Genomic DNA, 14744 nt, shown 5'->3' on the forward strand with positions numbered 1-14744 from the left:
TGATAGATGACGAATCAGAACTCAAGTTTTGTTATCTAGCCTGTGATTGGTGTTTTGCCCGCATCTCCTACCCGCAGCATCAAAGTTCTCGCGGGGCTGGATCGTCCACTCTCTGTTACCGCGTATCGCTGAGTAGACGTTCTTAAGTGTGTGAATCTGTGCTGTGTGCGACTTTTTTAAGTTGAACTTTTTGTTACTGTAAATCCTACTGTAATGGCTCCCAAGCGTTCTGCTTCTCTTAAGGCTGGTAGTGAGCCTAAACGCCACCGAAGGATGATGACGATAGCTGAGAAGGTTACGCTTCTCGACATGTTAAAAGATGGTAGAAGTTACGCGGCCGCCGGCCGCCATTTTGGCATCAACGAATCTACTGTTCGCTATATCAAGAAGGACGAGGCGAACATTAGAAAGACGGCTGCAATCACCTTTAGCAGATCAGCGAAGCGAGTCGTTACAACGTGTAATAAAACGATCGTACGCATGGAAGGTGCTTTAGCTGTGTGGATTGCTGACTGCCGGAAGAAGAACATAGCGTTGGATACGAACACCATCCAAACAAAGGCTTTGAGCTTATATGAGAATTTTGCTGCAAAGGAACCTAAAGACGACGACGGCAACCATGCTGAAGATGATGATGATGCAGATGATCCTCAACCAGGGACATCCACTGATTCCCAGCCTCAGAAACGTTATTCCGCAAGCAAAGGATGGTTCGCGAAGTTTCAGAAACGCTTCGCCCTGAAAAGCGTTTCCCTGCATGGGGAGTCTGCTTCCGCTGACACTGCCGCTGCTGAAACTTACGTGAACCAGACGTTCAAGAATATTATCGCCGAAGGTGGATACAAGCTGGAACAAGTCTTTAATATGGATGAGACTGGCTTGTTTTGGAAGAGAATGCCGTCACGAACTTTCCTGTTCAAAGAGGAAGCCAAAGCCTCTGGCTTTAAAGCATTCAAGGATCGCGTTACCCTCGTGATGTGTGGCAATGCTGCTGGATTTTTGTTAAAGCCGGGGCTTATTTATAAGTCGAAAAATCCTCGCGCTTTGAAAAATAAAAATAAGAATCTCCTTCCCGTGTACTGGATGCATAATCAAAAAGCATGGATTACGAAGATGCTGACCTCCAACTGGTTCCATCAGTGTTTTATCCCGCAAGTCAGCAAATATCTCTTAGAGAAGGGCTTGCCATTCAAGATCCTTCTCCTTATGGATAACGCTGGTGGACACGCAACTGACCTGTCGCATGAGGGCATTCAGGTTGAGTTCCTGCCACCCAACACCACGTCATTAATTCAACCGATGGACCAGGGGGTTATCAGGGCGTTCAAGGCCCTCTACACGAAGAACACCTTGGCGGACCTCGTTGCGTGTGTGGATGCTGCCCAAGATGACGAGGATGAAGATTTTAACTTGAAGGCGTACTGGCGGCAGTACACCATAGCCACGTGCCTGCAGAATATTCAGAAGGCACTTCAAGAGATGAAACCTGCAACCGTGAATGCGAGCTGGAAGAAGTTGTGGCCCGATATTGTTTACGACGACAAGGGATTTACTCTGTCGGAAATCCAACACTCTGCAATACGCAAATCTGTGCAGTTGGCTGCCATAATTGGAGGTGACGGGTTTGGCGACATGACGACTGAAGACGTCGACGAGTTGTTGGACTGCCATTCCCAGCCCCTAACTGGCGCAGACCTCAAACCTGACGAAATCGGCAAGTGAAGAAGAGTGATACCCAGGAAGAGACCCAAGAAAATGTCGAAGAAACGGGCTTAACATTAGAACGGCTTGCCAAGGCCTGCAACCATGCGAAGGAGTTGAAAGAAATGTTGCAAGAGTGGGACGAGGATATGGTTCGCTCGATGCAATTCTGCAACAAGATCGATGAAGACATGACTCCCTACAAAATGCTCTTGGATCGAAAAAAGAAGCAGCGGCAACAACTTCCGATCACAATGTTATTCCAGCCTCGCAAAAAAGAGCCAGTTCCTCCTGCTAGTACGCCTTCGGAAGAAATTGAAGAAGTTTCCTAGGAAGAAGTTGAAGAGGTGTCCCAGGAAAAGACACCTCCGTCTGAAGAGACGTAAAATACTATCATTGGCTGCACAGTAGAACACATCATCAGCTTCATCATCATCATTTCTACTGTGCAGCAAATTCATCGCCATCACCATTCAAGTTTTTCTTCAACTTCTTTCGGGGTGAGTACAGTAACAATCTTTATTTTTTACTTTAATATTCTTACTGTACATTCTAAAACTGTATTTGTGCCTGTTTTATAGTTTAGTACTGTACGTACTGTATGCATTAAGTTAAAGGGAAGGTTTTAAAAGTCTACATGTTGTAACCTATCATATTTTTTTTGTTTAAAATTTACATTTACGTACGTAAAACAATCTCTCTCTCTCTCTCTCTCTCTCTCTCTCTCTCTCTCTCTCTCTCTCTCTCTCTCTCTCTCTCTCTCTCTCTCTCTCGTAAATTGTTTTCCTGCTTTGCTACGTACAATACTGTATAATTTATATTTGTAAGGTAACATATTTTGTAAATGCTTTTACTGTAAATACTGTATGTACTGTATCATTATTTATCACTATCATCATGCGCGTTAAATGCCTTGTTTGTTCTGAGCGTGGTTGTTTACTGAGCGTACACGCCGTCGTTTCAGGCGGCATCATAAAGAAAAACATTTCATTTGGAAGTCCTAAGAAAAATACATAAACTAAAACATTGGTAATAAAAAAATCAACATACAGTACTGTATAATCAATATAATCAATGCAAGAACTAACCTATACATATATGTGTACTGTACACTAAATGAGTTTGTTTCTTCATTATGATCAGAGATGAACGTAAACAAAACATTGGTTGCCATTTTTTATCGTGCTTTTTAGGTGTTTAGGAAACGCATGATATAAAATCGCCTTTAATATTTGTGCCTGTTTTAGTTTAGGGTGCTGTAGTACATGCATTAAGTGTTCTGTACATTAAAGGGTGGTTTGTTAACAGTACTACGTACAAGGGAAGGTTTTAAAAGTCCGAATATACATGTTAAATAAATAGGTAAATATGATGTCACTACTTCGCGGATTTTCACCTATCGCGCCCGCGTCTGGAACCTATCTACCGCGATAAACGAGGGTTCACTGTACATAATATTAATAAATGTAATGAGAAACATATTCTACAATCAAAGTCCAGAAATTGTTTGTTTCACCTGAAAGGGAAAATGTGTTAAGAGCCACTGAAAACTGAAAATTTATTAGGTTTTCTAATATGCATTTCTGTAATATTGATTGTCTCTTCACACTGTAAGAACACATGGCACAAGTGTTATCTCTATGTTTCTTCACCTTAAATAACTAGAACAGTCCATAGTGTCACCTTGGTGACACTTTATTAAAGTATTGCATTGTGAAGTGTCAACACCTTCACCCTTACTTTGACAGTCCCAATCAATTCACTGTTCCTCGCAGCACTAGACGACAGGTTTTAGTGCACTACCTGCCGCTACTTGCTTGCTTCGCATAGTGTTTGAAAAACACTGTGGATGACTTCCATCCAGTGTATGAGTAAAGACGCTCAAAGTCCATGTATTGAAAAAAATTCAATGACGAAGCAATTTTTCTCGGATCATGACCTGTGGGTGTACTGTCAGGATCCGCTCTGCGAATGAAATAGGTGATCTTCGCCCTTAGTTGTTTTAGGGATAGGTTTGACCCTGAGGTTTCTCCTTTAGAGCTGTCCTCCCCTGAAGTCTGAAGTTCTACGAAGATAGACCTTTAGACACTCTACTGGGCACAGCGAGACATCTTCCTTCAGAGGGCAGATTCTCCAGGGATCCCACCTTTTGGTAGGTAGCTCGTTCTTGGCGAGAAATGTTGGGCAGGAAAGAGATTCAGTTCTCCCACTTCTGTGAACTGAATATGGCCCTCATCTCTGGATAGGTCCACTATTTCACTAACTCTGGCCCCTGAGGTTAGAGCAAACAAGAATATAACTTTTTGGGTTAAGTCTTTCAGAGAGCAATCCTCATTGTTCACTGTTGAAGCAAAGTGTAGGACCTTATCCTAGGACCATGAAATGGGCTTCGGAGGTGCTGCAGGCCCAAGTTTAGCGCAAACCTTAGGAATCTTGTTAAAGATTTCATTTGACAAGTCTACTTGGAAGGCGTATAGCAGAGGCCTAGTCAAGGCTGATTTACAGGTGGTTATCGTATTGGCTCCTAAACCTTGTTTATGAAGGTGGATAAAGGAGGATAAAAAGAAGTCCGTTGAGATTTCTTTTGGTCCTTTTGCCTTGATGAAAGCCACCCACTTCTTCCAAGATGACTCATATTGGCTTCTAGTAAGCTTAAACTTATATTCTCCTAAGAAGTCTATAATGTCTCTCGAGATCCCAAAACTTTTCTTTACTGCTAAGGAGAGAAAATCATGAGATGAAGGTTTTGGGTTTTCTGTGATGAAGCGAAGACAGTCGACTTCTGTACTTGTTGAGTCAGTACTGAGTCCGGCAGAGGGACCAGCCTCAGCTTCAGTTCCAATACTAGAGGGAACCAGTTGCTCTTTGGCCACTTGGGAGCCACTAGAGCTGCCGTTCCCTGAAAGGATCTCAGCTTGTTGAGGACCTTCATTAAGAGGTTAGTTGTAGGGAACAGGTAAATCATGTTCCATCTGTTCCAGTTGAGGGACATGGCGTCCACCGCTCCCGCAAGAGGGTCCTTGTATGGGGCCACATAACGAGGTAGTTTCTGGTCGCTCGTCGCGAAGAGGTCGATCTGCAGTTCTGGGACTTGGCGTAAGATGAAGGAGAATGATCCTGCATCTAGGGACCATTCTGACTATCGGCATGAGCCTGGATAGAGCGTCCGCCGTCACATTGCGGAACCCTTGAAGGTGAACTGCTGATAAATGCCATTTCTTCTTTTCCGCTAGGCGGAAGATGGCCAACACCACTTGGTTGATTTGGGTTGATCTCGAGCCTTGACGATTCAAGCAACTTACTATCACTTCGCTGTCCAGGATCAGTCTTATGTGGACTGAATTGCGAGGGGATGATTTCTTCAGCGTGAGAAAGACTGCCATGGCTTCCAAAATGTTGATGTGGAAGGTCTTGAATAGAGAGGACCAAGTCCTTTGGACTTTCCGTTGGTGGGAGTGACCTCCCCATCCTTCATTTGATGCGTCCGTATGGATGATGACTGAAGGTAGAGGTGGTTGCAAGGGCACAGACCTCTTCAAGTTCTTGGCTTTCGACCATGGCTTGAGAAGTGATCGTAGTCGAGTCGGAATCGGTCTTCTCAGATCTCTTTGAATGTTTGATGCATATCTTCTCCAGACTCCTGATGCATCTTTTAGCTGTGCTCTTAGCACTGGGTCAGTCACTGATGCTAACTGAAGAGAACCCAGTATTCTCTCCTGTTAGCGTCGTGATATCCTGTCGGATTTCAGTAGTCTCGACAGATTCTGCTATCTTTCCCCTCTTCCCTGGGGGAATGGAGAGACGGTGTGAATTTAAGTTCCAATGTATTCCTAGCTATTGAAACTCTTGAGCTGGAGATAATCAAGACTTCTAGACATTGATCTTGAATCCCAGATGTTCCAGGAATTGGATCACTTTCTTGGATGCTTGCTTGCATGCACTCCATCCCGGATACTGCCCACACCAGCTCATCGTCCAGGTAGGTTACTACCTGGACACCTTCTAGGCGTAGTTGTTGAACGACTGCATCTGCAAGCTTTGTAAAAATCCTTGTGGCTATATTTAGTCCAAAGGGCATGGCTCTGAAGATGTATTTCTTCTTCTGTAGCCTGAATCCTAGGTAGGAGGAAAGGGGGCGGTTGATTGGAATATGCCAATAGGCATCTGCCAGGTCTATCGAGACTATGTACGCTCCTTTTGGCAGCAGGGTCCTTATGTGTTGAAGGGTTAACATCCTGAACTTGTTGTTTTCTATGAACTTGTTGAGTGGCGACTAAGTCCAGAATGACTCTGAGTTTGTCCGAGTCCTTCTTGGGAACACAAAACAGCCTTCCTTGGAATTTGATGAACTTTGCCCTCCTTATCACCCGTTTACTCAAGAGTTCTTGGGTGTATTCTTCCAGGACGGGGGTGGAGTGTTGGAAGAATTGAGGAAATGATGGTGGAGCTGTCCTCCAGCTCCATCCTAGTCCGTTCTTGATTAAGCTGTGGGCCCAAGGATCGAAAGTCCAGCGATCCTGAAAGTGTTGGAGTCTTCCTCCTACCAGAAGCATCTCATTGCTTCGACTGTCTGGAGGACTTGCCTCCTTGACCGCGTCCTCCCTTAACCTCTCTTCCTCTTGGAGGGTATCTAGAGGAGCCCCTTTTCGACCCTCTACCTTTAGGACGAAAGGTAGTGGTCTGCCTCTCATATGCAGAGTTAAATGCTGGTGACTGGGCCACCAGCTGCTGAGGTACCATCTGGTAAGTTGGTTGGGGTTGTGCCACCATCTGGGGCACCGTAGTCATGGGAACTGAGGGAAGTTGTTGCTGCTGTTGTCTGACAGGGCGAGAGGGCAACCTTGGTCTTTTCGTCTTCCTCTTAGGTTGGGGACCCTCATCCGGGGAAGACTTCCTCTTCGCCGACATGCCCCACTTCAGGAGAAGATTTCTATGCTCCATGGCGGCATTGTCAACTACTTCTTTGACCACTTCGCTCGGGAAGAGGTCTTTTCCCTAGATATTGGAGGCTATCAGCTTCCTGAGTTCGTGTTTTACTGCAGCCAAAGCAAACACGAACTCCCTACAAGCACGTCTGGCTTTAACGAAGCCATATAGGTCCTTGACGAGCGTAGCCAAATGTGATTTGGCCATAACCATGTTCATGTCTAGGGTTCTACTATTGCTTGCCACTGCCTCCAAGCAAATCTGGAGGGACAGGGACCCGGCAAGTCTTTCCTTTGTCTCTTGCTCCCTACGCAAGAGAAAGTCAGACAGCTTAGGGAGGTTTTTGCTGAACTGGCCTCCAGCAATGTCTGCCTCAACTTCCCAACTGAGAAGGTAAGGTGGATTTCCTTCCAGTCCTTATCCTCCGTAGGCAGGGCTAGGGATAAGGGTCTACACTCCTCGAGTGTAGGGCAAGGTTTGCCTGCCTCTATTGCCTTTATGACTGCCTTAAAACCTTTTGCAGTAAAGGGGAAGGCTAGGTTGGCTGGAACAAGAAAAGAGGGGTGTTTCTTGCTAAGGGCTGGCTCTCTTGAGTTAGTGAAGCCTTTGCCTTTCAGGCTACTTGACAACAGAGCCTGAGCTTTTTCATGGTCAAGAACTATAACCTCCTTTGGTTCTGCATCCTTCTTGGATGTAGGTTATGCCTTCAAGTGGACGAAGCAGTCTGGGTAAGACTTAAAGCTGGGCCAGAAGTCGACTTCCTCTATAAGGACAGCTACAAGCTTTTCTGATATGAATATCTTCCCGTTGGTAATCGGCATATATTCTGCATGCCTCCAAGGGTTCACATCAGAGCAAGGTGGAATATCTTTCACGTTGAGTGTTCTCTGAGACCAACGGGACGCGGCGAGATGGTCCATCCTTCTCTTCAATTCGGCGTCCCTTTCTTCATTCTGCTTACAAAGATTCTCCATCATAGCTATGAGACTGGCCAAAACTTTACTCATGTCATCTGATGGAGGAGCAAAAGACGTAGAGGGTAATGGTTCTGGGGCCGGAACCGACGAAACGGACTCCGATACGACGTCATCCTCTTCAGTCTCGGGAGCCAGGGCAGACTCCTTTTCTATACCTTCCGCTAGAAGGTCTTTCTCAGTGTCCTCAGACACCTCCGATATCCTCTCATCTAGGTGGATGTCCTTCATTGCGTCAGAGACGTCTGTATCTACGGAAATCTGGACGCAAGGGATCTCAGGTTGAGGCTGGGCAATGACAGCATCCGTCCCCGCCTTAGGGCTGTATTAACAGACAAGCGCGCATCCGTTCACTTGGAAGGTAAGGTACCGTGGCATTCTTTTGAAAGCCACGAACCCATCTGCGCAGCTTACTTCGTGTTACATCCCTTGACTCCGCTGTCTTTGTGTCATCAAAAGCCTCAGTAACCAAGGCGACACGTTGCAGTCCTGGGGGTCCCAGTACTTCAGAGGTCCCTTGGAGATGGAGCAGAGAGAATGAGCTCTGCACTCTTCATGGCCACAGAAGTCCTTGCTTCTCACGTTGCAAAAGACTCCAAGGCACTTGGGATGGTCCTCCTGTAAAGAGAGGAAAAATAAATGAGTATGCAGTAGTTCATCTCACCTGACAAACTATATAAAGTATTATTATTAATATTTTTGCATATAGCTTAGGATAGACAAGCTAGAAAAGAAATAGGAAAGACACATACTTGTGTTTCCTGTCCAGCCAATTGCTGCGACCTCCCCCAATAATACCTAGAGTTCTCCTATTCAGGAAACCCAGTGGAAGAATTCTAACCTGTAAGGATAGATAAGTGTAACTTAACACTGACTTCCTAAAGGTTTTAATGTGGGTAAATAGTAACTTATCATCTATCAAAACTCTCTTCTTTCCATATATAATTGGTCTCAACAATAGACTGTGCAAAAGGATACACAGGGTATGTTGGAAAATAACTACTGTATAATTTATACTATAGTTTTCTGTCTGCAGTATGATCTATACTGCAAAAATACTGGCTACTGTATAATCATATACTGTAGTTTTATTCCGGCTAGGCTAGCACCTGGTGGCACAGTCTAGCCGGCGTCTCGTCGGCTGGCGTAGTGCCGGTGCACCGGTCCAGCCGGCGCCTTGCCGGCTAGGGTAGTGGCCGGCAGCATCGACCCGGTAGTACCCGGCGGCACTAGCCGATAGAGAGAGAGAAAGTAAGGAGTGAAGGGTACCTTATTAAATGTGTATTAACAATAAATAAGGGTGTAAGTACTCAGTCTTACTGCCTTCCTCCAGAATGAGGGTTCAAATGGAAGGGGAGAATGTATCATTCAAGCTTCCATCCAAACACAAACCATTGCTGGTCAATGGTATGTGGATGGCAGTCCAAGAGAGGACTGAAGAACACTCTACAGTATTGGGGTCTCCCACCAGCAGCCGGCCCAACCGGCACAGGTTTTGCCGGAGCCTTGTGTCTATAAGGGAAGGCTGAGCGACTAAGCAGCTGCATGTAGGAGCCCAAGCCGGCCCCACAACCCACCGGCAAGCGGTGAGAATGAAGGACGACGGCCAAAGGGTTGCGATGGTCCTGTATGAGGTGTGGAAGGAGCCGGCCCTACCACACCCCTAACAAACTCTGTTTCAATATCGGCGCCATCCTAGGCGGCAGGAGAATGAATATTCTCCAACCTAGGGTCTGCCAATATAGTTAAGGGGACGGCACCAGTCTTGCTGCCTCCTCTCAACATAGGAGAAACAGAGTTCCAGTGCCGGCGCCATCCTAGGCAGCAGAAGAATGTCTATTCTTCACCCTAGGGTCTGCGAGCACAGGACTAGTCTTCTAGACAGCAGGGAAAAAGTGGCGGCATCATACAACCACTTCAAGTGCGGCCTAGGGAAGTCTAGCCTCCTATGCCGGCAGCTAGTCCGGCAGGGGAATGACTATTCACCCTGCCGGCTGGCCGCCGGCAAAATACTATATACTCTGAGGTTCTGACCGAAACCCAAAGCTTGCTATCTGCCGGCCAAGGGAAGAGACCGAAAACGTTAGCCCAATCAAGCCGGAGTGTCTACTCGATGGCAAGACTAGGCTCGAGTTGTGGCCTAAGGCTGCACTCAGAGGGAAGGAGGGATTACCCTTAAATCTCCACTGGAGACGAGTACAGTGGTCCCTCGCTAGTTCGCGGTTCAACTTTCGCGGGTTCAGAGCTTCGCGGGTCTAAAAAATATTCAAAAATTTAAAATATCAAAAAATATCAAAAAATTAATAATAATGAAAAATATTAAATTAAAATTAGAAATTACATTATTTTACAAATTTTGAAAACAAAATATTCAATTAGAATTAGTAATTGCATCATTTTACAAAATTTTAAAACTAAAAGAAATGCACGTATACGCTAAGCATCACGGGCATAAACGCAAGCTGATTGGCCAGCACTCGCTGAGAACTCGACTCCCCATTGGCCCATTCACTAGCCCAAGCTTCTCCCGATGCCCATCGCTCCACGCTTTTCTCGTATACGCTTCTCGCCATAGATCGCGGTTAGTTAGTCTTTGTCTCGCGGTGATTTTTTAAGTGTAAAAGTTTTGTGAAGCCCTTCGTGATGCCTCCCAAATGTTCTTTATCCCTTGGTGCATCTAGTGAACCGAAGAAAAAGCGAAAGATGTTAACAATTAACGAAAAAGTGAGTTTATTGGACAAGCTGAAAGCGGGAAATAGCTACGCGAGCGTAGCCCGACAATATGGCCTTAATGAATCCACGGTACGGTACATAAAGAAGGAAGAGAAGAACATCCGCAAAACTGCTGCAATATCTTTCACGAAAGATGCCAAAAGGGTTGTAAACACCCAGAATAAGACCATGGTGCGAATGGAAAATGCACTGGCTATTTGGATCCATGATTGTAGGGAGAAGAAAATCACCCTGGATACAAACATGATCCGAAGGCTAAAACTTTGTTTGATGCTATGGTGCCTGAGGGTGGTGACGACGACAACGTTCAAGATGAGGAAGACGACGACGGCGACGAAGATGATCCTCTGCCTGGTACCTCAAGCCAGACTAGCCCACGACGACCACGTACGACTTTCGTTGCTAGCAAGGGCTGGTTTGATAAGTTTAAGAGGCGATTCGGACTTCAGAGTGTGTCGTTGTATGGAGAGGCAGCCTCTGCAGACGAAGCAGCAGCGAGGCATTATGTTGAGGATGTGTTTCCAGAAATAATATAAGAAAATGGCTATGTCCCGGAGCAAGTCTTTAATATGGATGAAACAGGCCTCTTCTGGAAGAGGATGCCGTCCCGAACATTTCTTTTCAAGGACGAACTTAAAAAGACAGGTTTCAAAGCTCACAAGGATCAAGTGACTCTGCTCATGTGTGGCAATGCTGCAGGATTCATCCTGAAGCCCGGCCTTATCTACAAGTCACAGAATCCTCGAGCATTGAAAAACAAGAACAAAGCCTTACTGCCAGTGTACTGGATGGCCAATAAAAAGGCATGGATCACCAAGGCCCTCACACTTGATTGGTTCCTTAACTCTTTCATACCACAGGTAAAGCTTTACCTGGCTGAAAAGGGCCTGCCCTTTAAAGTGGTTCTCTTCATGGACTGTGCAGGAGGTCATGCAACTAATTTGCATTATGAAAGGGTACAGGTGGAGTTCCTTCCCCCCAACACCACTTCCCTTATACAGCCCATGGATCAGGGGGTTATTAGGGCCTTCAAAGCACTCTACACTAAGTCAACAATGGAGGGTCTCATCTCCTCCATTGAAGAGACCGACGAGACCTTCAGCACCAAAGCTTATTGGAAGGACTACAACATAGCTACGTGTCTGGCTAATATTCAGAATGCCCTAAAAGACATGAAAGAACAGACACTCATTTCCAGCTGGAAGAAATTGTGGCCAAACAAAATCACTCATGACTATGAGGGTTTCACGCCTAACGAAATACACCACTCTGCCGTTGATAAGGCTGTCAGGCTGGCTCGGATGGTGCAGACTGAAGGCTTCTCGGATATGACGGCTGATGAAATTAACAATCTCATCGACTGCCACTCAAACCCACTGACAGAGGAGGACGTACAGGAAATGACCAAATCGGCGAGTGAGGAGGAAGACGAGTCTGCTAGTGACAAAGGTGACGAAGCTGAAGAAGGTGGCCTTACATTGTATAATTTACAGGACCTCTTCAATGTTGCCAAAGACCTCCAAAAAAGGGCCAAAGAAATGGATGACGACATGGTAAGAGCCGTCGAATTCAGCAATCGTATTGATGACGTCATGGCTGTTTATAGGCGCATCTTCATCGACAAAAAAAGACAACGTTCACAACTCCCAATAACAATGTTTCTTACGCGCAAAAAACCAGGAGAAGATCCTGCTGCAGCCGCTACACCGCCTCCTGCATCCCTTACGCCACCTCCTATAGCCACTACGCCACCTCCTATAGCCACTACGCCTCCTCCTGCATCCATTACGACACCTCCTGCAGCCACTACGCCGCCTCCTGCAGCTTCTCCTGCATCGTCTGCGGCGTCATCCGAGGAGCAGTAAAGCTCTTCATGCCCCTGTGCAGTCATTCATCGTTATCACCTCATCGTACTGCACAGGTCTTTTCATCAACTACGCTTAGAAGAACTTATTGTAAGAGGTAAGTTAAATGTTTTATTGTTTGATTGTTTAACATGAATCTCTCTCTCTCTCTCTCTCTCTCTCTACACCTATTTTCTATTAGTATGGTACAATTTTATTTATGTATTACTGTAATCTTAAACCACCAGAAATAGAAATTATAAATGTTAATTTGTTGCGCAAAACGACGGACTAATTATGTTAGCTAGTTGTAGTGTTTGCTTGTTTTTGAAAGCTGATAACGATAATTGGTTGTTCGCAAGTAAATTGTTCGGTAGAACAGTGTTCTAGACCCTCAATTGTTATTGTAAACAGACAACATATTTTAGTTTTTTTTTTGTTATAACATGAATTTCACTCTCTCTCTCTCTCTCTCTCTCTCTCTCTCTCTCTCTCTCTCTCTCTCTCTCTCTCTCTCTCTACACCCATTTTCTATATGGTATGGTACAATTTTATTTATGTATTACTGTAATCTTAAACCACCAGAAATAGAAATTATAAATGTTAATTTGTTGCGCAAAACGACGGACTAATTATGTTAGCTAGTTGTAGTGTTTGCTTGTTTTTGAAAGCTGATAACGATAATTGGTTGTTCGCAAGTAAATTGTTCGGTAGAACAGTGTTCTAGACCCTCAATTGTTATTGTAAACAGACAACATATTTTACAGTTTTTTTTTTTTGTTATAACATGAATTTCACTCTCTCTCTCTCTCTCTCTCTCTCTCTCTCTCTCTCTCTCTCTCTCTCTCTCTCTACACCCATTTTCTATATGGTATGGTACAATTTTATTTATGTATTACTGTAATCTTAAACCACCAGAAATAGAAATTATAAATGTTAATTTGTTGCGCAAAACGACGGACTAATTATGTTAGCTAGTTGTAGTGTTTGCTTGTTTTTGAAAGCTGATAACGATAACTGGTTGTTCGCAAGTAAATTGTTCGGTAGAACAGTGTTCTAGACTCTCAATTGTTATTGTAAACAGACAACATATTTTACAGTTTTTTTTTTTTTTTAACATGAATTTCACTCTCTCTCTCTCTACCCGTATTCTATATGGTGTACTGTATACAGGGGGGGGTATATATACGTTTTTTTAAGCATTTTTGAAGAGGCGCCGCTACTTCACGGATTTTCAGTTTTCGCGGGTGGTCTCGGTCCCCATTAACCACGATAACCGAGGGACCACTGTATCGGTTTATATAATAATTCTAGGAAATACCTATCTCCGCCTGAATTGATAAAACAATACACGAGGGTAAACCAGGAACATGTATAAAAGTATACTAAAGCCACTAGGCTAATAGCCTAGCGGCGGGTGAGAATCGACTACCTTAATCGCCGAAACTCTCGTATACGATCGCAGAGGAAAAGGAATATATATGCAATCAAAATATCTTACACATATAAATTACCTAAATAGCTTCATTTTTAATTGTTATAGTGAAAGTAAACTAGAACGCATAGGCTAGGAAGCCTAGCACGAGCAAGGCTCGGTTACCTAAATCTCCGAAACTAGAAGAATACAATCGGCATAATATAAATAACTTCCTAGCAATGAAGACTGAATAGCTTCGTAATATTCATGCTATTAATACCGGGAAAGTCGTTCAGGCTAACTAAACTCATGCGTTACGAACAACAGCGCCCATGGCACCTCCGGTTAAGGCAAAGCTCCATCATTTAATTTAACCTAATTTCACTGTGAGGCAGGAGCTAAAATTTATACAATTTAAAGATCAAATACTCAACTTTCCAGAGGTAGAAGAGGCTGTAGATTGCATGATATCCGCAAAAAAACCAAAGCGCAACGAGATAGCAAGGAAAATCACCGAGCGATGCCGCTACACTTACAGGAATGAATATGGTGGCGACGTACAGCGCCACCTGGCTACTCGAAGTATTAAGGGAAACCTTGATATCGGCTCCCCTTCAAAATTTTGCCACTTTCCCCCTCGAAGTGAAAACGCTATTCGGGGTGAAGATTGCTAGGTGACATATCAAGATATACGTCCCTGATATATGCGATATCCTTAGGAGAAATTTTAAGGATATTCGCGCCAGGAGTTGGAATTCTGGAGACCTAAAGGTAAATTCTCTGGGAATATCACTGTAGTCAAACATCCCTTGGGAAGCTACTTATAGGAACCTTCCATCAGGACGACATGGCCTGAGCCCAAAAAAGGCATTAACGGAATGGAGAGCTGTAAATAGTACGTTGTCACTTGCAAAGTTTAAATCAAAGCAGTGCAACACGAGTATTAAAGTTTGCCATGCACCAATTAATGATTCACCTGAAGAAAAGAAAGATGAATACTATGAAAAACTGCGGTGTAATAGATGAGTTCCCAGAGAAAGATATGAAAACTGTGATTGGTGACCTGAACACTAAAGTTGGAAGGAATAATCAAGGTATAGAGAATGTGATGGATGTTGAGGGTCTTGGCAAAGTTGCAAATGAAAATGG

The sequence above is a fragment of the Palaemon carinicauda genome, chromosome 7 (assembly GCF_036898095.1).
Source record: "Palaemon carinicauda isolate YSFRI2023 chromosome 7, ASM3689809v2, whole genome shotgun sequence".
NCBI classification, from domain to species: domain Eukaryota; kingdom Metazoa; phylum Arthropoda; class Malacostraca; order Decapoda; family Palaemonidae; genus Palaemon; species Palaemon carinicauda.